Genomic DNA, 27,336 nt, shown 5'->3' on the forward strand with positions numbered 1-27,336 from the left:
TTCAGCCTTAACAGGGCAAAAATCTAGGTAAGGGCTTTGACATTTGGTCTTTAATGACTAGAAGCCAACAGCTGACAAATTAAATACTTCAGAAGTGAAAATTAAACAGTCCTGCAGTCACGAGTGCTGGCATATGGAAAGCTGCCACTGAGCTAATAATAGAAGTGTCTACCGCAGCAGAGAGGGAGGTCCCAGCATCCTAGAGCAAGCCATACATCTGGGCACTGGGAAGACAGCCATTAGGCAGTGTATGTTTAAGTAGCACATACTTGCTACCTTCCTGCCAGCTATTCATCTTTTGTAACCACAGGCCAAAGGCAGCAGTCCACAAAAAAAATGCAGCACTGGGGACAGAAGTTAGATTGGGCTCTGCCCACCAGGCTCCCATTTTAGCAGACAAGTTCCCTGTAGCCACAGGAGCACAGAAAGGTCCTTCACCAGCACACTGCCTGGTTGAGTATGCCTACTTTACTTAATTCACCAAAAAAAGGACAATTGGTTCATTTGTCCCACATTTTCATTTGCATAAGCTGGACACCAGCCACTTTCTCTGGATACTCCAGGTATCTATAAAGAGCATAAAACCACCCGGGGATAGTCTTCCTTGCTCACTCCAGCGTGACCCTTGCATAACTTCCTTGTGCACAGTGGAGCTGCGCTGCTGAGAAATGAGAGGAGAACTGGGAACTACGTGGAAGATGAACAAAGCATGCAGGTGTTACTCAAAACCAAGGATGGAAAACAATTTAGACAGGTGGTTATGGAGCGAATCAATAGTGCTTGTGTAAGGTATGCACCTGTTAATGAATGATAGAGGAAAGCAAATCAGGACAGTGTAACTACAGACAGACAGCAGCCAAACTACATATCTTCAGTTGTCTACAAAAAACAACCCAAGCAGAGACAGGAAGACCAAAGTAGGTGATATGCTATGGTAGCCAGCAGCAGGATCATGTATATTATACTGCCCTAGGAGGAGAAGCACACGCACGTGAAACGTGCATCACCCATGCAGGTGTAACTCTTGGAGATGACAGACAAGGTTGATTCACAGTAGTGTCCTACACTCTGTAATGCAGATAGCTGAAAAGAGATAATGGGCACTAGAGAGCAGAAATGAGATAAAGCACTAAAGAGAAGAGGGAGATAAAGTGCTAAAGAGGAGATATGCATGAGTACACACAGAGAGAGAGGAATAAGCGCTAATATAAAGTACAGGCAGGCTCTGCCAGATTCAGCACTGAATCACTGCTTCTCTTCCTGAAGTATCTGGCCCTTGTACTTTCAGAGACTTTCAAAGGTACCAAAGCTGTAGAAAGCTTTTGGCTGCATCACTACTGAGCAAGCTGGATAATAAAGGGCAAACTGAGCAGAAACAGAGCAACTCAGCTGACGTTAGGGATCCATCCATTGAGGGAAGAGCAGCTCCTGGTGGAGCTAGCAGGGAGAAGCCTTTGCTCCCAAGGAAGCAAAATGAAATGAAAGTCCAAAGAAGTTTCTTGGCTGTCTGGTTCTGTACCCACTGACATCCACCGCAAAGGGTTTTTGCTGGCTCAAGACAATGCACCACTGGTTTGGGTGATGACCGCAGAAGGGATAATTAGGTCATCTTCCCTCTTTGACAGAAAAAAAAAAAAAAAGACCCAAGTGTCTCAGACTCACTAGCGATTTCTGTCCAGAACACCTGTGAAAACAACAGACTTTGGAGTGATCAGCATCTTGTTCTCTGAGTTTGAGCATAAAACACCTGGTGTACACGCACAAGCTGTTTTTCAGTCAAGTCTGACACCCATTGCCCGTAATAATGGCAAATGCATCCCAGGCTTTTTACTGTAGGTATATGCTCAAAAAAACCCAGTCCTCTGCCCAAGATTGTAACAACAAAAAATAACCTCAAAAAGAACCTGCAAATTCTTCTATTTACTGTTTCAGTGGCGATTGGTTAGAGCTGCTCAGAAGCCAAGAGACTGTCTGACAGTTACGTATCTTCTAGCTGCTTCCAGCAAATACAGTTGCTGTCTTCCACATGCAGAAGGTCTCCACAAGCAGAATTTAGCTGACAATTCCATCCTTACAGAGGCTTCACCTATGGGTACTGCATCATCTACCAGTAGAATAAGGCTTTGATATCATGTCTGGTTGGGAATAAGAGCTTCAAAAAGCTCAGAGCTGCATCATCAGGTTATTCTGTTGGTAACCTTTTGCTAATGTCCCTTCAAGCTTGCCAGAGCACAAGGTTTGATCCTGCAGCACTGACTACAGGGGACACACCTGTGATGGACTTCTTCAGGGCTGGCCAGCTTCCTCCACCTGTGAGGAAGAAGGGATGGCTCCTTCTCCTTGCTCAATATACAGGCTACTGCAGCCAGGCTTCTCACCAGCCAGGAATGATAAGGAATACTTCTGAAGGCCTACCATGGGCACAGAAAGAATTTTGGCAGCAAGGATGGTGCCCTGGCCTTCCCTACCTACTACACACACATTCCCCCTCCCTTTGGTCCCTCTATGCCCCTTCTTTTTTTCTGCCACCTTTGGTCTCTGTGCTCTCCCGCCCCTGCTTTGGCTTGAGTGGTGTGTCACAGAGCATGTGAAGAGCATCAGGAGGGCTCATGCCCTCTTACTCTCTTCATGCCACTCCTGGGAAGGTGACACTTGACCATGCATAGCAATGGTGTTAATACCACTCAGAGCAGTAGCTCATAAATTAAAATAGCAGCAACACTGACAGTACTCACAGGTCTCAGAAAAGAAAGGTGATGTGGAATTGGCATGTTCCTCTTTTCCATGACAGGAAACATTTCAACTTCTGTTACCAGCACAAACATTGTTTGCTTCACTCATTCTTTGCAGCTCACTACACTCTGCATCAGGACCACACAAATAAGGAAAACCACAGTACTCCTTTATGCTTTCTATGGGAAGAGCTCAAAATGCAACAAAACCCAGCCTCTCTGTGTTGTACTTTGTATGTTCCAAAGCGTTCAGCTGCTCATCATTTATCATGTCACAGGCTATGGATGTACCAGCCTTCTAAGTAGAGCAAGCGGATCACCCAGCAGTCAGCTGCTGCAGTGAGTGCAGGACAGGCAGCCTGTCTAGGGGCCAGAAGATCATGGGCCAGCAGAGGCTGCCAGCAACAGTGCTAAGAGGAGCCGTCAGCCAGCCTGCCTCAGTGAAACAAAAATCTTTCATTTTCTATCCAAATCCACTGACAACAGAGTAAAGAGGCTCTCAAGTACATACACAGCACTGTCTTAAGCTACCATTTTTCAATTACTTTTCAGCTTTATGGCCTTTCACACAAGAGGAAAAATGGAGGCAAGATGCAGAAAGCAATCAGTTTCTATTTCAGCTTCTCATGCATTCACACTGAAACAGAGTTTGGATCAGGTGCACCCCCAGGAAGTACTGGAAAACATTCAAAGCTTTGTGAAAAATTGTTTTTACAGGACACAGGTCATTTTGGAAATCACAAGCAATGGGCACTAAAGCATAACAAGTTTGAAAGATATCCTTGTCGGAAGATTCCTATGACATTTTAGACACCCAAAATAAAAGTGTATGACTTCATAATGCTAATCAGTAATTCCTTAAAGAAGCCTTACTGGAAATCACAGGTGAATCCTAGGGACTTTGATCTAAACTGGAATCTGGCTGCTTCAAATCTCGGTGCAGAAAGGTTCATAATCCTGAAAATGACAGAAAGGACATAGCAATGACGTATGTGTAAGAATAAGATCCATTGTGGGGTGGGAAATAAATCTGACTTAGTAAAACCAGGACAGGATAAGATGTTAGCCTTACCTTAAATGGTTCTGAGCTGCAAAGTCCCTCCACTTTTTGGTCTGAGGTAGGCTGCCCACATTACACTTTAGCCTGCCCTGAAGCACTGTTGACCAGAGACCCCCGAGAGGGCGGCGAAGTAGACTTCCCCAGCACTGCACAAAATCCCCCTGCCTGCAATGAGCTGTGGAGCATGCACCACAGCAGTGCCACTCTCCCCACCCTTCTAAATTCTCCCGGGAACAATCAAAATAAATGAATCAATCTTCTGACCCTGAGCTACAGCAGAATCCCAAATGCAGCCACAGTGACCCCAGAGGCTCGGTCCGTGCAGCAGCCTGACAGCAGCCCAAGCACCTGCTCCAACACAGCACTGCCCAGCTGGCACAAGCATGCTGCACAGAGCCTTCTGCCTGCTCCATGCCTGGGACCGGGGAGCAGGACAGCAGGGCTGTAGCCAGGCGAACCTGCAGCCCTTTGCACTGGCACTGGTTCTGTGTGGCCATTGAGACAGGGACCCTTGGTGAGGTGGCTCCCCACCATCATGCCTGATGGAGCCCAATCCCCCAGCAGCATGAGACCATCCCCAGGGTCCCTTCCACAGGCTTGGCTACAAGAGGCAAATGTGAATGAGGGGCTGGCTCATTTGAACAAGCAGCAGCAGGGCCATCACACCCGTCTCAGCACCCCAAGGCATCTGATATCCTGGCCCAAGACAGGCCTGAGAGAAAGCAGGGCAGCTTGGATGAACAGGAGGAAGCTCTTGCCTGCAACGCACCCTGCGCTGTCAGGGCAGCACTCACGCCCATGCCAAGGTCAGCAGCATCGCATGCAGCGTCCAGGGAAGGCCACTGGCCATGTGGGGCCCTGCTGCGCTCAGGCCACCTCACCCAGGTGCAGCACACAGCAGCTCCACTGCAGAAGCCAGCGTGGCACAGAGGCAAAACAGCCTCTTTGGCTTGCTGCAGACCTGCTGCATTGGAGATGTCTGCATGCAGCCCAAGCAGCCGGAGGAGGCTCCAGAAGTACAGGCCACCAGCCCCAAGGCCAGGTGCTTGAGCACAGGTGGCTGGGACATGCTCGGACCAGCCCATGTGGGCACCCTCTCTCCAGGGGACAGCATGTGGCTGCAGCACTACCAGGCCAATGCATGCCAACGTACCCCATGGCCAAGGCAAGGAAACAACCTCCCAACACCCACATAGGTGCCAAGAAACGTATAAAGCAGTCCAGGACTCTTCACTATGCAAAACCACAGTGAACTGAGCTGGCTGAGCTCCCCAAAGCCTGCAGCCAGCTTTGGGAGGTCTGCAGCAGCCCAGCAGGCCCTGGCGTCAGCTCCTCACCCTCCTAGGCCTTCTGGGGAAAGCCAGGAGGGGACAGACAGCTCCAAGGCAGGGTGCTTGTTGCCAGCATCACAACCTGCACATGCAGGTCTCCCCCTCAAGCCATGCTACCTCTTACCGCAGGTGAGAGCTAGCAGGAGCCCAGCAGTGCAAGCACTGGCAGCAGCCTGCTTGTCTCCCCCATGCCTGAGCAGTTCATGCTCCAGCTTAAAGAGTCTTTGTTAAGGACTGAAACATTCTGTTTTTTCCTGGGTGTGTGATGCACACTCAGTCCTGGATGCTACTGGAAATACTAAGAAGGAGGCATCAGTGAAGGCCACCTCCCTTCCCACAAACAGCTTGAACGTGCTTTTTTGCATTAGCTTTTGGTTCATTTGTCTGTACTCTAGATTTAGGCAATGAATTAGCTAGATTTTTTAAATTTTTTTTCTCACTAAAAGCTGGCTCAACCAGCACTGTCTTTAGTGATTGCATACATGGCTTCTAGGGTATTATGTACCCATGTTTGGCCAAATTGCTATAGTTTTCCTCTTTAAGTGAGGGTTTTCCAGGGGGAAACAGCATTTGCAGTAACAAGCTGTGCCTTAGGCCCCAACAGCACAAACTACAGTTTACCGTAACATACCAGCTACTCCAGATTTATTCCTAGCCTACATTATATACGGTATGGAGGTTCCAATAGCTGCAATTCTGCTTCATGCAGAACGTGATTTTCTTTTACACACCAAGCACCAGCTTGCACAATAGCCCAGCGGTCCCTTAACTGAGTTCTTGATTTTAGAGGTTAGAGTGAGGTCTCCAACTCTGGTCTTAGGGCATCACAAGTATCAGATATTTGTGTGTATGAATGGGGTGCACAACTACCCACCCCACAGCTAGTATATGCATGTGCAGCTCAGAAATGTAAGAGGCAGAGATTTGATAAAAACTTGGCCACCAAAATGCAAAATCAGAGAATATAGGGGCAGAAATCTATTTTCAATTCACAGTAAATGCATGTTTTATGGATATTAGTTATCTGTGTGGGCCTTGAAAAACACTTGTACAGAATAAAGCAGGTAAGCAGTCCCACCATTTTCCTTACCACCCAAAGACAGCATAAAGCACTAGCTTTGGTGATTTAGTTTCCCAAGTTTCTTAGATTGTTATGTAAGTAGATGAGAGACAACCACAACAGACATCTTGCTACCTGTCTCTCCTCAGCTCCGTACTCTCACCCTCTCTCAGCTAAGTGCTTCCCTTTTCTCCTGATTTCATGTTACTGCCAGTCCTGATTTTCCTCCCAGATGGCAAACATCCATCTCCTGGCTACATTCACTTGCAAGAAGAAACAAGCCTTCTGCCTTGCTCTGCACAGTATTAAAACAAATGACACAACACAACTCCACAGCTAACCATAACTGCATCTAACCCACTAAAAAGCTGACGGACCAAGTTTGCAAGACAAGCTGCTCTCAGAAGTCTCAGTCCTGTCTGTAAAACACAGAGTGCCAGTTTTAAGAGTAGTCTATGTGGTAGACTGAGGCCACTCATTCAGCACACTAAAGCTAGGTGAACATAGAAACAGCGTTAGCAGCTAATTGTTTCCACAATGGGAGAGATTTATCCTGTAGTGCTAGATATTACAGGTTTCTACACAGTGCAGCACCTGCTCAATAAACCCAAGATCAGAACAGATGTCAGAAGACACTAGCACGCATGTAGAGACAATGAAGAAGATCCAATAAGAAGAGACACAAAGACATCTTTAACTCCCATCATGATAACTAGACCAAGGACGGAGGCGAGGAAGCGCTCTGTTCATCACTACGCTCCTTTCTTTGAGTGGTTCTCACCTAGGTAAACAACCCCCACCTGAGTGAAAGTCTGGAGCTCTCTCAGTAAAAGGCAACAAACAGCAAAGCCCAGCAAAAAAGCATGCAAGTCTAAAGCCACAAGTCTGAAGTTACTTGAAGATACACACATATATGGAAAAAGCCTCCGGTTTAACACATGGGTTATAAAAGCCAAACAGTTGTGCCCAGTAATGCGATCAAATGCCATCCGTATTCCATCAGAGCTTAAAATAGGTTGAGTAACAAGGCAAACAACTGTAAAAATCCTGAGCTGCTGCCAAGGGACACACAGCAGGCAGCATCATCGCACTGTTTCACTTCCAGCAACTGTGGTGTTTGTAGAAAGAAAGCCTCCGTTATGATTTGGGAACACACCGAGCTGAGTGTTGATACAGCCGGACAAGAATTTCATTGGTAGACTACACACAGCAAAAAGATCCACAGACCACAATGATAACCCAACCCGGCCCCAGCATTACAGGCAGTGCATGCATGCACCAAGTGGCTAGCCTCCGAGAACACCCTTAGCTGCCAGTACACAGGCAGGAGTCCCCTTACTTCATTTACCCAATCCATGGAACAAAAACTAGGTGCAAGTCCATGATCCATAATCCTCCCAGATCCTCTGAACTCACTCTGTCAAGCCCAGGTAAGTTCTCATGTTTTAGCTATTGAGTGTGCAGGCTTTGTTAGTGCTGCAGGCTGAGGCTTTGTAACAAGCCCCAGGAGCTTGGTACATTCCATTCAGAGTGCCAAAGGCACTGAATAACCACTTACATTTGCATTTGCCTAAACATACTGCAAGCAAATAGCAGGAGCAGGTTTAGCACTAACGAGCACAATTAAAAGCAAAACCCACCATCAATAATTTGGTACTTTTCCAGAAAGACCAGAAAAAGCCATATGAACCAGAATCATTGAAATGGTACTTTTGTACTACAGCAAGAAACAAAGACTATAAAGTTTGAGATGTTTGACAAGAACTTTAAAACCTATTTTTAATCAATCACTACATTGTATGAGCTTATCTGTGGATAAGATAAGCTACTAAATACTGTTTCTGGGGTTTAGACTTTTTGCTACAGACATGCAATCAATCTGTTGCAGCCTGAGCCCAACTGCTTTTCTCTGCAGCAGCAGCAGGATCACAGAGAGGTAGCCTGCCTTCGAACAGAACTGCTGCATTATGAATCACGACCATGCTCACCAGGAAGAGGCAGGCTGTAGCATTTAGGGTGGGCTAGAGAGCCAAGAGACTTGGGGTGCTATTCTTGCTGTTGCCAATGATTCGCCACACGACCTTGTGAAAGTGATTTAATCATTACATACATCAGTTTTTCAGCCTCTTCATGTTAAATATCAGTAATACTGCAAAACACCCTGGAGGCTGCTTGCTTTGGAAGGGAGAAAAAGAATTAGACTATCTCTCAAAAAGAAAGAAAAGAAAGGAAAGTCTCAAAAAGAAAGACTGCATCTGGGTGCAGTCACATTTCTGATTTCAAAGGCAGTTTGGACTGTGTTTGCAACAAAGGCTCTAACCCAAGTAATAAAAGAGAAAATATCTGTTAAAAAAGGAACAACATCCCCTTACAAGTATTTTATCACTCTAGGTGTTTGATGAGGCAGACATTACTATAATCAAATGCCTGTGAGATGTCTGGATGCTGTGGCAGTAGATGCCTCTGATACACCCGACTAGATTCATCTTCACAGCATCCCTGTACGAGGGAAGCAGGACACCAAGCACTGTTTGGCGTGAAGATGGTTAGAGAATACTCCCATAGTTAAAGATAGCCCATGTCACTGGCTGTGGTGATGTATGCCAGTGTGATTATTTTTACAGGAACTCTGCCTGGTAACAGCAGAGGATACAACCTACAGGTGGTGGAGAGAAATTCCCACTCACAACTGATTATACACCACAGCCCAGGGAGCACACCGGTGCTAACGCAGCCCTTGCCAACAGACATGTCAGCCAGCCCATGGGGCAGTATGTCGTCAGCTGAAGTGTCTCATCAACAGGAGTTTCACTGAAACTGTGTCTCAACCTGGCCAGACAGCACGTCATTCTATCTGGCACACCCTGTGTCAGACCACAATAATCAGTGCTATAGACATGTGACAGCCTCCGGAAGGAAGCACCAGATTTATGTTGAAACCTGAAAGGTCCTTAGTTCACACAAGTTTTCAGCAGGGACTGTGGCAGAGGTTTCCTTAGCACGGCTGCAGGAGCAGAGGCAACTGCTCCAATGGCCAAACCTGTTCCATCCCAATCAAACACCGGCAACAGGTGCCTACAGTCCTGCTCACTCCCAGTTTCTATCTAGTTGCATTGGATAGCTTCAGCTGCTGACCAACGACAAAACCCAGCTCTGCATGACCTCAAGGAGCTATTAGTTCTGCTGCTGCACCACAGGATTTCATTCCTCCATAACAGAAGGCTCCAACATGCACAGCTTACCCCAAAACATCCATGCTTCAGTATCAGAATACACCACAGACCAAATCTGTAAACTGTTTATTTGCTGTGGCCGCCCCCCAGGGCTGACTCAGGTAAGAAACATGCACTCTGCTAGACACACCATGTGCTCTGCTAGCCACTGGCCACCATCCACCTACATGCCAGAGCCCAGGACATGGAAAGAAAGGTGGAGAAGGCAGGCAGAAAAAGAGAAGATGATCAGAAGGCAAACTGGTAAGTAAAAACCAGAGTTGGAGCACAAAAGAATGTGGAAAATGGCAGGGAACACAAGTGAAAAACCTTTATAAAACTAGAGATTGCACAGAACTGTTAAAGGACCACTGGATAGTCTGTGGAAGAAGGGGAAAGTTAAAAGATAAAGGCTACATACACCATGAGCATCAGAAATCTTCATGTTTACTCTTCTGAGACTTCCAAAGCAGCAAATACAAGCAGCAAATGTCTACAAGAAAATTCTGCTTCAGCTGGGGTAGGCAAGGCAGAGAGGCAGCACTGAGCCCAGGAAAAGGCTCTGCATCAGCATCCCCAAAGTGCAGCAGGCTCTGCAGGACTGAAACGCAAGCCTCAGCCTCCACTGCAATGGGAGTCTCCACAGAGGAAAAACAAGTCTTCATCTGCTGTATTCTGTGTGTGTAGTGTTTTTAACTACATTTCACGAACCTGTTGTCACCAGATACATGTCTGTGCCAAAGTCCTTTGCCAAAATACTGGCAGCAGAAAACATGACCACTGCCTGATTACCACATACACCTTCAAAGCTCAAGCTCATCTTAGATTGCATCCTGCAGACTGGATTCACAGCTCCACCTGAACACACCACCTCATGGTTTCTTGGGTTGAGCTGTCTCCTCTTCCTGTGCACCATACAATCTCACAATTAGTGTTTTCACTCCTTTACTTCTAGATTAGCTGTACCTTTGCCGAACAGAAATACTATGATTCCCAAGAAAGGAATTGTGACAAATCACTTCAGACAGCAACAGCAGCTCTGTGTCTGCTAACACAGGGTAAAGTGAGGCTTCTGGACAGGGACTGTCATTCCCATTTTACAGACAGGAAAATAAGCCCCTCCTGAAGGCACAGATGCAAAATGGCCCTTTTGAAGTGACTAGATCAGCTGGTTTGAATGCTAATCATCACTTGTGTTTCCTCTGCGTTTACCAGGTTAATCCCATGGAAACACAGGAGCACAAGCCATTGACTCTCTCCCCCTATGCTCTGTAACACCCACAGATCTTCACCTCAGCCTTTGTTCAGTCACCAAACACCCTTTTATTGTAGATCCTCTCTGCCAAATCAATTACACAATCAACTCTATTCAGATAAACTCAGGACAATTCCTGTACCCACAGCCAGCTTGAAGTCCTGTGCTGCTTCTCCAGAGGGCTTTGCGTGCCTTGGCAATCATGAGTTACTGCGCTCCATGACCGCAGTATTTCTTCATTGCCAAAACAACCATTTACAAAGTCCCAGAGCTGCACACAGATTACACGAAGCCTAATGTCAAAACACCTGCTTGTGCCACTGGACTGGCATGCCTGATGGCATCCCCACTCCTGGCAGAAGTCAGGGACAAGTCAGGGATCCACCAAGTCAGCCGGCCTGAAGACGTCAGCACACATTCAGCTACAGCATGAACCTACAGCAGAGAAATTCCTCACAGACATCCCCAGCGCACACTAGGTGCAAGGCAGCTTACCCCACTGTCAGACACTGTCCACATGAAGACTTGACTTAGGATAACTACGTGTTCCTGTTCTGGCATCCTGCACATGAATTTCTCCACGTGGAAATACTCTGAGGATCCTGGCTGTGCTTGCAGAGCTAGCACAAAGAGACTGGGGGGACAGAGGCACACCCCAACAAATCACAAGAAAACCCACAAAACAAACTGAAAAGCCTACCGTAAGTAAACCCCATCTCCTCAACCCTGCTAAACCTTTCTGTTGCCCTCCAAAACCATGCCTCACAATGCAGCACAGCCTCTGCACAGCTGAGCTAGCTCACATCTCTCTGTGCTCTTCTCCAGGTGCCTGCCCCACCACTGTACTAACACACACACGGCAGTCATCAAAAGGGGCATCATCTGGGACTCCACTGGGCCCTCATAACAAAACAGCTTCCCAGAATAGAGCTATGCTTGCTGAAACCTGGTCAAGACCAATAAGCAAGGCAGAGACTGATACAAGAACTCAAACCATTCCAATTTACCCTACCCAAGCCCGCCACCGCACACAAACCCTGTTTTAGTTCTGCTACTTCTCCCATTTGGAGAAGCCTCCTTGACAAGCACACAATGTGGTTCCTTCAAGCCCACAGTAATCTCAGCTGTTTGTGAGACAGCAGTTCTCTATCTACCAATGGATCAAATGGATTCCAACCTCTCCACCAGAGCCAGAAGCAGATTTTATTTTTTTTCCCTAGGATTTCCTAAATGTTTTAATTGTCTACCTCTGAAATTTGTAATTCTACTTTTTGAAGTCCATATTCATGAAGGGAGACTGAAATGACCAAACTGTTGGTACCAGGGAGAAAAGAAATCCTATTTTTCATTCTTCAGCTGCGGTTCATGACACCTCATTTCACAGTCACCAGCCAGGAAAGGACTTACATAAGAGTTAATACAGAGATTGAAGTGACTTACAGAGCATTTCATTAAAAGAAAAACACCCTGCAGAACACTGAGAAGGAACTGTATTTGCATACATCACTTTTGCTGAGGAACAGAACAGCGGTTGGGACTGGTGTGATGTCAAGATTTGGCAATATTAAACATGACTTAATGCCAGAGACACCTGGATGTATCAGAGAGTCCAATAAAGGGCCACAAGGATAAGGAAGGGATACCATACAGGGAAAGACTGAGAGAGATGGGAATTTGCAGGCTTGAGAAAAGAAGGCTTGAGGGGATTTTATCACTGTGTAAGTACTGATGGGGGGAGTAAACAGGACAAAGTCTGACTAAGTGGTGTCCAGTGACAGAGTAACAGGTGACAGGCACAAACTGAAATACAGGAAGATGTGTTCAAGCACAAGATATTTATTTTTTTTTCCTATGAGGCTGGTCTAACACTGGGATAGGTTACCAGGGAGGCTGCGCAGTCTCCACGCTCAGAAGGTAACTCTGCATGCCTCACAGCGCTCTGCATGACCTGCTCCAGCTGCCCCAGCTTAGAAGAGAATAGTTGGATTAGATGATCTCCAGAGGTCCTTTCCAACCTCAGCTGTCCTTCAGTTCTGTGAGAAACAGGAAGAACACAATTTGTTTAGCCTAGAAAAAGAAAGCTGAGGCTGGGCATAACAGGTCCTTTTGGAGACAATGATCCATGTTTCTTCTCAGTACAGATTGAGAAGCAACAGGCTGGTTTGGGGGAAAGACAATGTAGGCTGAGATACTACACATAGGGGTATCTGAAGTGCTAGAACAGACCACGGAATAACATCAGCAGCAGATTTAAAGAGAAAAATGGGTGAACAGCCATCAGGATGGCCTAGGTATTACTAAGGCTCTTGCTTCCAAGTGGACCTCACTTCCTATCGTATTTCAGTAATTTAAGACATTTACCCCCCTTCCCCACAACTCCAAACTTCCATGCTCCAGGGTTTTTTCATATTTGTAGCACATGAAAGGCTCTGAAATGGCCTTATAAAGCCTCAGAAGAACAATGCACCTTTTTAAAAACACTATTCCAGCTGCATTAGTAGATTTAATTATTTCAGACCTAGAAAAGCCGACTTAAAAAAAACAGTGAAAGTCACAACCTTCCAAAAGCTGGAAACTCACACTTTCCCAATTTATACTCTGTGGCCAATGAAGACACAATTTCATCCAGTCTATGAATTCCTTAAACTGCTTGGGCTTTTCAAAAATTCTTTTCAGTTCATTTAGTCAAAACTAGTACTTACAGAAGCATGGCTTTGTTATATACTGTTTTAATATGCGTGGCTTATCATAACCCAATGTAAGCTGTGGTCATCCGAGTCGTACCCAATGGCTCCTCACTCTTCAGCACTTTGGCCAGTATCTTCCTGTCTGGTTCCACAGAACTGTGCAGGTCACTTAACAGAAGTGACAAACCCTCCCCTTTGCCATGTGTTTCTGCAAATAAGCCTGTGGGAAGGCTGCCCACCATAATACTCCTTTTGCAATTCAGCAATATGCAGCCAATAGTGACCAGACATGGACCATGGGTAGGGACTGCAGGACAAGCACAGATGTTGCTCACTAGCTTGCCCTCTTCTCCTTCTCTCCCATCAGCTGAGCACAGACATTATGATCCTACCTGGCATAAGAAGGTTATATCACAGTATGTATACGGTTAAGGAAACGAGAGTCAAGGTGAACCCTGAGTGTATGCTGCCAGATAGACCACCTAAGAGAACAGAAAGCTCTGCCTCCTCTGTCAAGCTCAGACCACTGCCACCTGTGATTTAAGCCCAGCTCTAGACAGCACTAACAGTGAAAACAAGTCTTTGCTGCAACCACATCACAGCAAAAGCATAGAATTACTTCACCAATCTTGTAAGTATAACACTGTTGGGCTTAAAGGCTGCAGTGGCAAACAGGATAGCCATCTAGTAACATGTACCAGCAGACAGTTCACCAACGTATCTGACGTGTCACCACTGTTGACGGCCTTACTGAAGGCTCCTGCATACCTGATGATTATTAATAGCACAAAGGCTAACTTCTTTCATGTCCATAGTGTAACAGGGATGCATTACAGTCACTTTCTCATAGTTTCATTTGAGACACCAAGCACAAGTGCTCTGACTCCAAAGATTTGTGTCTTCGCCTCAGTTTCATACAGTAAGAGAAGTGAAAGTGACATTACCGAAAATATTAACTGCAAGCAATTTCTTTTTTTAAGCAAGTTTGGGCCCCGTTCTCTGCCGAACTAGAGCTCCTCTACTTCTCCTTGGATTTCAGCCCTTGCTTCAATCCTTCCTGCTGCCAGGACACAGCAAAACTGCAAAGCTTCCCTAAGTAATCAGCTGAGGATTTCTTCATAGGCAAGGCCACCACCAGCGTCCCTCTCTGCTCTCCTCTTGGCTATACCCCATGTAAAGAGAGCTCAGAAAAGCACTGACCACAAACACATCCAGAGCCCTGCTACTCCACAGAGCTGACAGTCCACGCTGACACACAGCAAAGCTCAGCTCAGCCAGGAGCAGACAGCGGCTTCAGTAAAGCAGCCTCCACCATTTGGGTGACAGAGCAGAGAATGGGTGGCTTCAGCCTAGATATCTTCAGTGAGTCTTCGCTCAGGTGGAGCCACCACGGCAAGAAGCTGGCAGTGGGCAGGAAGAAGGATCTGCGGACAGTGGTTCTCAAAGAAGGAAGGTGTATGCAGGCAGATGGAGAGCTGTGGAACCCAGAGGGCACAGTCATTCTGTCTTATCAGCAGGCCACAAGCCAAAATGACAATGCTCCTCAAAATGAAAGAAAAATATCCATTAAATTGGGTAGCTCAGGAGGGGAAAGCCGCCATGACCTCGTTCCTGCCAGCAAACTAGCTGGTTTGAGTCCTTCAGCATGTGAAAAGCACACTGGTCCTTACCAGCAGAAAGCATCGCAACATTTCTTTTACCATTCCCTGGGGTGGGGGGGATGATCTATACTCTGTAGGGAAGTTTTGCAATCTTCAGGAAAGCTCAATGGAAAAGACAGGTAAGAAAAGTTATCTGATCTCCAGACTGATGAATTTAACTTGCTAGTATAAAAGTGCACACTGTACATCTAAGCAGAAATCAAATACCCTAAAAACACCCCAAATGCAGCATTGAGAACAGGAAATTGTTGCCTAGCAAAACACTAACTTCATTCCAATTAACACCTGCACTTTTCAGTTCCATTGCAAATGGTGAATTTGCTTTCAAAAGCTTTGAGCTTTCAAACTCTAAAGTACACTAGCAAAAATTAGTCAGTTTTATTATCTAGAAGCAAAATCTAGAAAGCAGGTGGTGCAAAGGGACTACCTACTCGAAGACCTACCCTTTCACACACCATTCACAGGATCCACCTTTGTGTGCTTTTTTAATATTTTAAGTATTCCTTTATTTTAGTCTACATTTGTCTTAATAAATGTATCTTCAATATTGGAAGTGGTGTTTCTGGTAACACCATTTCTAGTGTTGTACTGAAGCTGTGGAAAAATTCGTACTAACATATCCTCTTAAGTGTATTACAAAACATGCAGCCTCACCTTGTACTTCAGAATGCACTAATATTAGTCGATCCACCACATCTTGTTTTGGAAGAAAGCTGGAATGTTCCATGCTCCAATATGGCATACAACAGGACCGCAGTCACTAGGGAAGGAGAATATGCAAGCTTGTGTCCGCCTATGCCTAGCTGGTTGGCGATCCATTTGCGCAAGTTTTGTTTTTTTAAAAAACAAACAGATCAACCCGTGGCTACAAATAGAAAATCAGCTTTTGCAGGTGGCAGCTTTTAGGGAACTGGCAATAAGACACAGCCTATTCCAGCAGCTGACACCTGCTCGTAAATGACTGAAAGGCATAGCCAGATGATGTAGCTATTGCAAGAGCAGACTGATCATCCCAGCCTAGTTCTCAGCCAGCAAGCAAACAGACAATGCACAGGCATTTTCTCCCACACCTGCTTGCATCTGTCTTCTGCTTTGTGTTTGTCCAGCATCTTGTCCAACAGGCCTGGTCTTTCAGGAAGATCCTGCAGCCTTTGGAAACACAAATAGCCATCAAGAGGTCACTACTGTCAGTCTCACTGGCTTGTTGAACATCAAGGTAACCAGCTGATGAAAAGTCAGTGGGAGTCTTACTTACTTCCTTGGACTGGACAAACAGCGTACACATGGGCATGCAGGGACCTCACAGATTCTCCCAGTGGAACCATGATTCCCACTGGGTCAGCACAGGGCAGCGGGAACACCTCAGGAGCAAGGGGTTTTTGGAAAGCTCTGTGGCATCATGGCAGTGCAATACAGCCTGCTCCATCTAGCATCAGAGAGGAGCCAAAGCTCATGCCTAATGGGTGCAAGGTAACGTACTTTCCTTCATGAGCACATGGAGCTTGCCTTCAATTTACACTAAGGTCCTGAGCGATGAAGAGGAAGTAAGCAGCCTCAGAGAGGCATAATATGACTTCCCTCTACACCACAAACTTTAATCCTGGTATGACTTCCTGTAAGGCAGTAAGAAGTCCGCTACTGCGGTCTTTTTTTAGTTGTTGCTTATATGCCATTATCAATGTGGAAAACACAGGATTATAGATAATATTGCTAGCATTTTTTCAACCAAACCAACTTCTAAGCAAACAAGAGATAGTGACTTCTGTACAAAATAAACAAACCCCCCTACCGAATAATACACTGGATTTCTTTGCCATTGCAAGATGCTTTACTTTCACCTAGTGGACCACTAAATTGCATTTGAAACTACTCAGAGGTGGAAAATAAACACATAAAGCCAACTAAAACCGAGTTATCTTTTAAATGGAAAAAGATATGTTGTTTCCACTAGTGTGGCTAATAATTGCTAGCCTGTCTCTGTAAGCAAGAACTGTCCTCGAATCTCACCAAGGCCAGACTAGCAAACCAGAAGTTTCTCGGCTGCACAAACGTACTCGTACTTGAGAGTGAGCAGAGATGTTTAACACCTGTTTGACAGTAGAAATAAAGCAAATCCTCACCAGGCTTCATTTCACGTTATGGGCCAAAATCCACACTTAACATGAGCAGGTGGAACTTGCGCCAGCCTGGGAGAAATGTTACAATCATGCAGCTGAGCCCCAGGGCTTGTCTCACTGCTTCCATCCACCTCCCTTTGCTAGTGCAACACCAACAGCAAAGCAGGACAGCATCTGTTCTGCGGTAGAATAGCAGCACTGGGACTTTCTACCATACTGAGAGGTCAAACATATCTACATAAGATGTATAACACATACGTACTTGCTTCTGTTCCAACCCATGCTGTCTGAAGACCCAAGTTGTTGCTGAGATGCAGCTTCAATGAACTCAAAGCAAAAATAAATACATTTAAAAATAAAAATCAGTCACTGCTTTACAATTCAAATTCATGTGAAGGAACCAACCTGTGAATGCAAAATTAGATCAGTCCAGATTCACAACCAGATTTTGTATATAAACAGATCAAGCTTGTTCAATCTTGGATTTGTCCCATTTTCAGGATTTTTCTAGTTTTTGCCATGCTTTTCCTAAGCTGCGGACTCAGGAGCGCAATATTTCACATGTGTTACAATCACACGCGTACTATGGCGTTCCCCTTGTATTTTCTGTTCTCTCTCATATGTACAGGGATAAGTATCTGTAGATACAGCATTTGGAGTAGCTCTACCTACTGTCAAGGCTTCACATCACAACTGTTTCCAGGAGTCTGTAGCATTGCAAGATTACAACTGTTCCACCTGTATTTTCCATGCTAAGAGCCTGTCTCAAATTGAAACCTTTGGATTTGCAAAAACCAAATCAGTATTTGAAAATACAAAGAACAGGGAACAATACAGTACTTAAAGCATTAAAAACATTAACAACTGCAACCTCAGAGGAGAGTTTGATGGGCAGGCAGGAGGAACAACAGATAAACAAAACAGAGAAAGCAAGTACTGCATAACTACTGTACTGCATTACAATGCAAATTATTCCCCAAAGAATTATGTCAAAACAAGGTTAAATATTTCACTGGGACTAATACTTTATTTTTATAAATCAATCTGCATAACGTAAGCTGGCGTCCTTCATGTTTCAATTTTGCTTACAGTAATAAAACTAACTCTTCAAATCATCCCCAGCTATATGTTATTTTTATATCTAAGAGCACCAAGTGATAGAAGCTTGGCAGGACAGATCTGACTAAGAGAGAAAAACTGTTCTACTTCCCAAACATACCAGAAATGGACCACGCTCCACAGCCTGACTTTAAAGCAGTAGGATGAAAATGACTCAGCCTACATTAAAATTAGAGGTATGATGAGATCGAGACTGCAAGATATGTACTGAATTAAATGCATTCTTACTTGAGTTAAAAAAGATTTTTTGTTAATGCCTAGTAAAGGCAATACTGGAAACCTAGCAACTTTAGATGTCTGTGAAATAGTCAAATCTACAAGGTATTTTATGGAGCCATGAGTGCCACCTGCCATCACCACCACTGTAGGAAGGCCAAGGGTGACAAAGTACAGGAGCTTTACAGGGCAGGGATGGCAGTGGGGCCTCACTCCCTGCAATGCTGCGGCCAGTCACCCCCAGGCTTGAGCTGCCAGCATGGGAGGATGAGGCAAAAACAGGACAAAACACAACAGTGGTTGCACCAGGCCACATGCATGCCCAGCAGCAGCCCAGCAGCAAGGGTTCCTGCCAAAAGCCTCTGCAGTCACCTTCAACTCCTCCAGCCGCCCATTTACCAAGATCCTCATGATGGTTTCCCCAAGCCCACCTCTTCCCCACCACCACCAGGGTACAGCTGCAGCCCTGGCACCTGCTCCCCCAGCACAGCAGTGAGATGCTGCAGGCAGGTGAGTGCTCATTTCCCCGCTCTCTGCAGTGCTCCAGCAACAACCTGAAACATGTGGCACCATCACTCATGAACAAAAGCTTTTCTCAACTCAAAAACTGACACAACTTCCACAGTTGTAAATCATTTAGCTCAGAGTAACCCTGACAAGTTTTGCTGCACTTTCTGTTGCTTCTCTTTGTGCTCATAAACAGAATTACAGCATTTCTGGAGCCTTTTATAATAAATACCCCCCATGTATAGACACACATATTTTTTAAAAAAAATATATAAAAGTATAAATCCTCCAACACTTTGGATGCTAGATGAAAAAAGTATTAGCTGGAAGAGTTTGCTAGGCCAAATGACCAAACCAAGACATTCCCATTCCCCTCCATCCAGATACACTACTTACAGCCAAGAGGAATGTGTCACAGCTCAATGTTTCTGCCTGCTGCCTCCCCAGGCTTTTCCCTTCTCTTACAGGAAATCCTCCAGCTGGCCCTATTTTGTTCTGCAGTGCATTTTAAATTCAGCTTCTTTGCATAAATTGAACTCAGGTGCATGTAGGCATTTGGTACTTGTGTGTGGGTGTTGCTCCTGGTGAGATTTCCTTACTTTCTTCATTGCCTAGGTTTCCTTCTAACAAATCCCTAATGAGCAAATTAGAAGCAAAAAAAGAAGAAAGTAATTCTTTCAAATATTTTCTGCCTTTCTGCAATACACACACACAGACACTCTTTAAAGGAATGTGAGAAACCAACTGCCACCAAAGGACTCTGCATCTCCCAGCATGGATTAACAAAGCCCTGGCTAAATTCATGCTATATGATTTGCACAAATAACTGTTGCAGCTTTCTCCTTTATAGGAGGACACAGAGGACCACACTCCATCCCTCCAGTCAGTGCTGGCTGCCTCCCTACATCTCTAATACAAGCCTAGAGTCACTCAGCTGCTATTGAGCAGTGCTGGCACAGTACTCTGGAGGTCAGGATGACAGGCACAACATGGGTGACCAGCTGTTTAGGCACGGGCCATTTTTACTAACCCAGTACTGAATGGTGGTGGTGCATAAGTGATGATGAGAAACTACAGGCCACAAGCATTTGGATGCTAACAATTTTAAAAAATCAGCAAGAATAAATCACAAAGAATCTCTTACTGACTGAACAGTATGGTGTCTTGTTTATCTGGATGGACGTGTGTGAAATAAAGGTACCACTATAAAAATAATTTGCACCAGCCACTTGTGAACGGTGTTCCAGTCTGAATATGCTCTGCTTCAGTGATGACGGCAGTTCATCACCATCACATCTCACACTGTATGGCGCATTATAACAACAGGGGGTCTAGCTTTGCTCTGTCTGGAACACTCAAATTTTTTATTTCCCCAAACCTTTATGCTTAGAAGCAAAATTATTTACAAGTTGGTGACATAAAATACCATGGGTCAAGTTTTACCCTGGACATTTATTCTGTGGAGACTTAAGCAAATGCACATTGTGTTGTTCTAAAGTTTTCTTGGGGAAGGGTCATGTCCATAATGGGCACTAGGCTCTCAGAGATAAGGGGGTGTAGTATGTAAAACCAGGTGCCATGCCATATACTGTGGCCTGGGGTGCTTGTGGAAGGAGATACTTGGGTTTGATGCCACTGCTGATGAGCAGTTCAGTATCCCTTAAAATGTCTGAGCCTTGTGTAACACAAGAGAAGGGGGCAGAGCGTCTTGTAAAATGCTTGGCTGAAAGCATTGCTCACAGGAAAAGTAACAATGGGGTAGAATTTAATAGATTGAGAGACAAAAGGAATTTTGAGAAAGGAGGAAATTCTCCATTCCCTGACTGGACACTACGTTCCCATTTTTCTGCAGGAAAGTGCTTTATGTGTTTGATAAGGCAACATTTTATGTATCGGTTTCTATCCACCATCTACTGGAGATCAAACTCCATCACTAGACCTTGCATTGAGTAATACTTTGTTTTACTGAAATGTGTATGTTTGTGCACTAAAGTACTGTGATGTTTAAATAATGTATATGGGCTATCACCACTGTAATAACCTGGTATTTGAAAGGGGTGCTCTCCCTGTAGCCTGGGAGGGAAATTAAGAGACCAGACAGCGACGGGGTGTGCAGAGCTGTAAAAAGTACTGGCAGCATATGGTGTGAGATGGCCTAAAGCTACCTTCCTGGCCAGTGCCTGGGCACTTCTGCTGCTGTCTGCACCCCCGATTTCTGACTTAGCAGTGTAATACAAAATATACTGAAAACACAACACAAATGTGAAATAGCAACTGCAGTACACAGTTCAGTCCCCATACTAGTGTGGTTCCCATTACCCATCTCCATAATCCACTCACTGCCATGACACTAGGTGTCCCTGGTCACTGGGAAGGGTTATGTGAGTTGATGTCAGCTCAAGCCTGCAGGTCTCTTCGAAATTCCTCTGCTAGTTGTTCAGATGTTTTACCTTAGGTTGGGCGGAGCCATGTAATCCCTCCCTGTACCCCCTCTGCCAGGTCTGGCTAACTCAGGGAGACATTTATACCCCTAGCTGATCCACTCAGCTGTTAAGAGCTGTTTATCTATAACAAAAGCCACCCTCTGGTCCCCTTCATGATGAGATAAAGTCAGCTTCTTCGTGTTGCTCTCTGAGCATCCCATCACCCTTGCCCATCTCCACTGAGCACAAAGCTTTACACCATGGCCCCTCGTCCTTCAGGAGGCCAAAGGATGCTGTGTTCCTGTACTGAGCTCCTGTGCGGTAGTGTGGGGGTATAACTCTCCCCTCGGTTATGCAGAGCCCAGCTGGAGCTGCGAGACTCAGCAAAAGGGCTGGTGGGTCACCCAGGAGTGGCACAAGGAACTTCTGACCCTCCCATCTCCTGCACCCAGCCCTTTCGCCTGCCTCTGCTGCGAGGAACGCAGAAGTCCTTACCTAGCGAGGTGCCTGTAGGTCTGCATCTCGCTGCTTCAGCCTGCCAGAAAGGCAATGACTGTTCCTGCAGAAAAGTCCCAGGGAGAAAGAAAACACAGTTCAATTACCTGATGCCACCTATTCACATACGCTGAATTTTGAGGGGCAAAGCCCCTTGGGTCTGTTCATCCAGCCAGTCCTTGCTTTCACAGGGTCAGGCGAGACTTCAGGAAAGCATGGATTATGCATGTTTTCATAGCAAGGCACTGTGAGAGGGTGAACAGGAAAACCAAACCCTAGGAAGCTGGCTGCTGGTGTAGCTGGAGAGGGTGAATCACTCTTGTTTTAGAAGCAGTATCCTTAGCCTGGAGCTAAAAGCAGCAAAATACAGAGTAAGGTAGGGCACTTGCTGTGAAGAATATCCTCAGCTGGGGTTCTTTTTGTTTGTTTTGTTGTGGGTTTTTTGATGCTTGACAGCTATTACCACTATATAGTACAACCTGTGACAACACAGAGGATGTAATTGTTTTGCTCTGAGAATACAGGGCAGCATTTTCACCAAACAAGAATGGACATGTTGGGTTGTTTTAATTCCTGGCATAGCTGGGCATGTCTTATCTCTGGCTTGAGAAAACTGAAATGCATAATGAAGACAGCCAGTTGTCTTGTTAGGTAACTACACGCAACTTTCACCACAAGATAGGAGTTGTTGGCAAGATGTGGTATCAGTACAGAGAAACTTAGTATTGCCAGCTGAATAGATCTGTCACATTTCTTTCTGCAAATTTATGTCTACTACTACTACAAATAGCACAGCTGAGTGATAAAACTTAAAAAAAAGTGAAAAAATATTTTCTCTATTTTCAAGTCTGTTTGTCTTGTGAATCTGACAGCATTTTGCTTTGTCAAAGTCATGTCTCAGGCCCACAGGGCCAGTGCTTGTGTAAAGTGTGTAAAGTGATGAGCTTTACACTCATGCTCATCATTAACAGCAGCAGAGCTTAAACAGGCTTTGCAGCAACTTGTATGGGACAGAGAAGACACTCATTAGGTATCTTTTAACTAGGAGACAGGAATAGGATAACCTTATACAGGAATTTTGCCCTTAAAACACTGAAACGTGCTCTTTAATGTCTGCTGGCTAAGGCCTGGCCCTCCGGAGGCTGAAAAAATTTCACGTTGTCAGAACCTTCCTTCCATGAATAGTCACACTGATTTCATGTACTTCTTTAGGACCAGGTCTTAGATGACACTATTTTTAACTACATGAAGAATATGCAAGTCTAAAACACCTTAACTCTCCAGCTGAGTCTATATATATTTTAAGCCATTCTAATAAGCACATAATTAACATGTGTATTATTCAGCAAAGAGTCAACAGCAAGTGCTGCAGTGAGTCTCATGTCACTAATTTCATTACTGTACAGAAATATGCTACTGTAAATTAACTAGTACATTATGGTGTGTTATAAATAATTAAAACTAAAATGGCAATTGACAAAATGAATGAAGCAAGAACATTCTGTAACCCAGTGTTCTTATCCTACTTAGTAATTGCCTGATTTGAGTAAAACACTAAATTTGAGTCTGTTTAAGCACAGGAAGGATTTTTTTAGTATCATTTATTAATTTGGAAAGCACCTCAAAGGCAAAAAAAATAAAATATGTTAGAACCTACACATAAGCCACTCCCAGATACAACATCAATCTGCACGCTGTACAAAATAAACCGCTCCTTTGACACCTTTCACAGGCCACTGAGGTGAAGCCAAAGGGAGCAAACCACAGAAGTGGTGACCTACCCAGGACAAAGCTCTGCTGCTGACTGTGGGACATCAAGCCCTACGGAAGAACCCATCCTACCTGATCCTGGAGGACAAGGGAGAGAGAGGAGCTTCGCCAGTCACTCCAGTTGACACCACTTGATGCTCAAGGAGGTGAACAGGAATTATCTGTTTCATCAGTCAGGCTCTTTCACAGCAATATCTGCTTTACAGTGTCACAGGCAAGGTTGATAGCTGAGTGTGGGGTACAGAGTCAGGAAGAATAGGTTCTGCTTTAGCATGTGAATTTAAAGCTGTTCAGCTTTTGAGACCTACAGATTAGAAGAGACAGATAGGTGAACAGCATATAAGCAATATCCCTTTCTCCCCTCCTCATTATGTAGCGAGGATATATCAAGCTGTAGCCCTATATATAGTACCATATAGTACCATAGATGTGGTAGAGGGATTTTTAAAGCAGACCAAAGATGCTTTTATGCAACTTCTTAGAACTCTGCTCCATTACTTCAATCAATAACAAGTGTCAAATTGTTTTTGCAGACATTTTCTGTTGTTGTTATTTTTTAATTTTTATTCTTCAGTTTCACCAAAATAGCAGGTCTTTTTTTTTTTTTTTTTTTTGATAGACATAAAAGGGGCTAACAAAACCTGCTGCTTCATTATCTCCAGGTGAATTCCATATTCTGCTCCTTCAACACTCCCAGCTATGTCAGGACAAAAAGCTTTATCAATTCATCTACTGTTTATTCTGTCTGATCCAGCCCCGACTTTCATCAGAATGGAGACCAATCCCTGCTGACCAGTTAGGGCCAAACCCTGTGCTACATCCCTGCAGCCACAGCACCACAGAGGTGAGCACCATTGCCCACCTTCCTGCTTCAAACCAGCAGGTGGGATGCTGAGGGATGGTGTCCCCAGGAGGAACCTTCAGGGAGAACTCCCCATGTGGAGAGGGCTCTGACCCTGTTTCTGTAACCCCCAATGTTACTACTTCTCTGGAGTCCACCATAGCATGGAAGGGTCCTTACTGGTGCTGGCTCAAGTGCATTCGCAGACATCCCTGGGCTGCTGGCTGGATGGTAGAGTGCACCCACCTCCCCATTCATGTGAAAGCGAAGAGGCAGAAGAGCTTTAGATATCTGCCTAACCTTGAATGGTGCAGTTACATTGGAGCAGATGGAAATCATAAGGGACAACAATCCTCTTGCTTCACAGTGTAAGGCAGCTTCCACCTGGCAGACTGGGGGCATGAACAGCAAGTAAGAATGGTCCAAGGGGAAAAGCTCATTTGTAACTGCCCTCCAGCCATCTGTTACTGCCTACACGCGCTATGACACCCTTACTTGGAGGCTGAGCAGAGGACCTGACAGCCTGTTCTGGTACAAGACACCCCACAGGCTGCCCCAGGGAGCCTCTGGACCATATGAGATTTGTCAGGCACCAGGTGATGGTGGGAAAGAATGGGATGCTCCTGCAGGGATGCACTTCCCTAAGAGATCCTGACTTCTGGATAAAGCCTTGTAGCTGAGAACAGAAGCCTGTAATACCATCCCACCGTGGATGAGGACACCAGTGGGTTTGCACTGGGTATAAGCAAGGATGGTTTAAAATTCTCACTTTTTTTATAATAATGATGGATTAATACTGTCTTTGCTAATCCCCCAGGGCCAAAATAGCAGACGTAAGACTTCCAAGCTGCAATGGGTGCTCACAGCTGTACAAGCCAGAGACTGTTAAGCACTCAGTTTACTCCCACAGACCAACTATTTCCTTCTTTTTTTATAACCATTTCTTTAGGCAAGTCTCTCCTGGTATTTTAAAAATTCATTTTAATCAATTTAAAATTAATAAAAAAATGGTGAAATCCTTAGGGCCTGAAAACTCCAATCTCTGCCACACTGGAAGTGATGAGTCAGCTCCAGCACGGCCTGCCATGGAGCCTGCTGAGGGACGCCGCCAAAGAGCTGCTGCTGCGGTGAATTAGGTCACTTGGTTTGCTATTTACAGAGAGGCAACCGTCTCTGCAATTGGATGTTTCCTTCTTTCTGATGTGAAAGAGCTGCCGTACTCCAAGGGCTGGACCACCAGCAACACCTCACTGTTGCCACAGATGCTGTGGCTCTGGTCTGTGCATTTACCCAACAGAAGCGCAGCTGAACCTCTCCGACAGGAGGGAAAGGACCGTGGCCACCGGCAGCAGGATATGGTGACAAGCAGGGTCCTGGCCCACTCCTGCAGTGCTGCGTGGTGTCTCCTCAGGGGACTCCGGACTCCTGCCCTTGTTGCTAACCCATGCTTTGCTCGGGGTAGGAATGGCAACCAGCAATCCTGAGAGCCAGTCCTCTGGCTCGTGCTGCTGCCCAAAGCAAAGACTCAAGCCCAGGCCCAGCTCTGCTCACTTCACAAGAGAACACGCACTCCTTCAGTATCAGGGGAGAGCTACAATGCTCCCTTGCTAATCACCCTGGGTCTAATTGCTGTGCCATGGTCCTAAGAGGCAGCTCCTATGGCAGCTCTCCAGGGCATTAACATTAAGCCTCCACTTTGAATACTAATGTGGCACGTGAGCAAAAGCAGTTCCTACCTCGTGTGCCCACAGCATGTGAGCCATGCAGGCTGGTCACCTCTGTGTCTGTGGGCCACAGCAGCGTCTGGATGCCAGCCTGGGGCAGGGCCAGCCTGGGGCAGCAGCAGACCAGGTGTCTGCGGGAGGCTGGTGTCTGTGGGCAGTAGGCAAGAAGTAGTGCTGTGCCTCGCTCCCCATGCCCAGTGCCAGGGGACAAGGGAGGCTGAGGAGCTCTTACAGTGCTCTTGCAGCATGAAAGTTCCCAGTCTGTAGGAGGGGAGCAGGAACAGGACTAACAGAAGGGCAGAAGCCCCCGTAGCCTGCCCACAACATCCCTGTGTTCAGTCCTCTCTACCGGCTGAACAGGCTCAGGCTTCCCCAGCATGTCCCTTCTTGGACACCCTAAAGGTGGGCACAAGGGTTCCTGACGCCGAAGGCCATTCCTTATAGCCACGCGATGCGACTTCTGTTCCCCTGGGCTGGGAGAAGGACAGGAAAGCTATATGCCAGCCCTTTCAGGAACAGCCAGGCTCTGCTGGAAGCAGAAAGGCTGCCCATCAGCTGGCAGCTACACTGAAAAACAGATCTGAATCACCACCAGCTTACAGCACTTATCTGAAAACACTGGTGACCTGCTTTGGAAAAAACAAGTATATAATATTGCGTGACAGTTGGCACCACCACTGCACCCCTGCCCAGCTCTGCCCTGGAGTGGAAAGGACTGGCCAGGTGGGAAAGCAGAGAAGTCAGCTTGACTCCCCTTGCCCCAGCAGCTGCTTGATTTCCTTCCCAGGTGTAGTTCGCCTAATGTCAGTTATTCCTCCCCTATGCTGGAGCACCAAGAGAATCAGACACAGTGAGGGTTTCCCCTTGGCAAGAGAGGAACACACAGTACTCAGGTGGGCCATTCAACAGCAAAGAAAATTGTCCAAAAAAAGTGCTTGCACTTTCTCACAAGCAGTTTCATGTCCCCTACAAGCAGTGGCTGCAAATAACAAGATGCCTTGAGTAATTAACTGAATGTTCTCTGGATAGAGCTTGTAAAAGGAGCTTATACGTATTAAACTAGAAAGAAAGATCTACTGTCTATAACTTGTTCTTTACCAACAAACAAAAGGCTTGGACTGAATCC

General features: G+C 45.7%; 1 long non-coding RNA gene across 18 annotated transcripts in view; it reads right to left on the reverse strand.

Moving 5' to 3' along the window:
• LOC114014495 (uncharacterized) overlaps nt 1-27,336 on the reverse strand; it is a 101,619-nt gene that overhangs the window by 58,279 nt on the left and 16,004 nt on the right. For 14 of the 18 annotated variants that reach the window (XR_008734420.1, XR_008734417.1, XR_008734415.1 and 11 more), the window contains 4 exons: nt 23,718-23,949; nt 21,876-21,939; nt 19,354-19,591; nt 3,606-3,689 (listed from right to left, as the gene is read on the reverse strand). This is a non-coding gene — a long non-coding RNA (uncharacterized LOC114014495). Of the gene's footprint in view, nt 1-3,605; nt 3,690-17,377; nt 17,443-19,353; nt 19,592-21,875; nt 21,940-23,717; nt 23,950-27,336 lie in introns of all 18 variants that reach the window. The other 4 variants (XR_008734416.1, XR_008734423.1, XR_008734412.1 and 1 more) reach the window with 4 other exon arrangements.

The sequence above is a fragment of the Falco cherrug genome, chromosome 11 (genome assembly GCF_023634085.1).
Source record: "Falco cherrug isolate bFalChe1 chromosome 11, bFalChe1.pri, whole genome shotgun sequence".
Classification (NCBI taxonomy): domain Eukaryota; kingdom Metazoa; phylum Chordata; class Aves; order Falconiformes; family Falconidae; genus Falco; species Falco cherrug.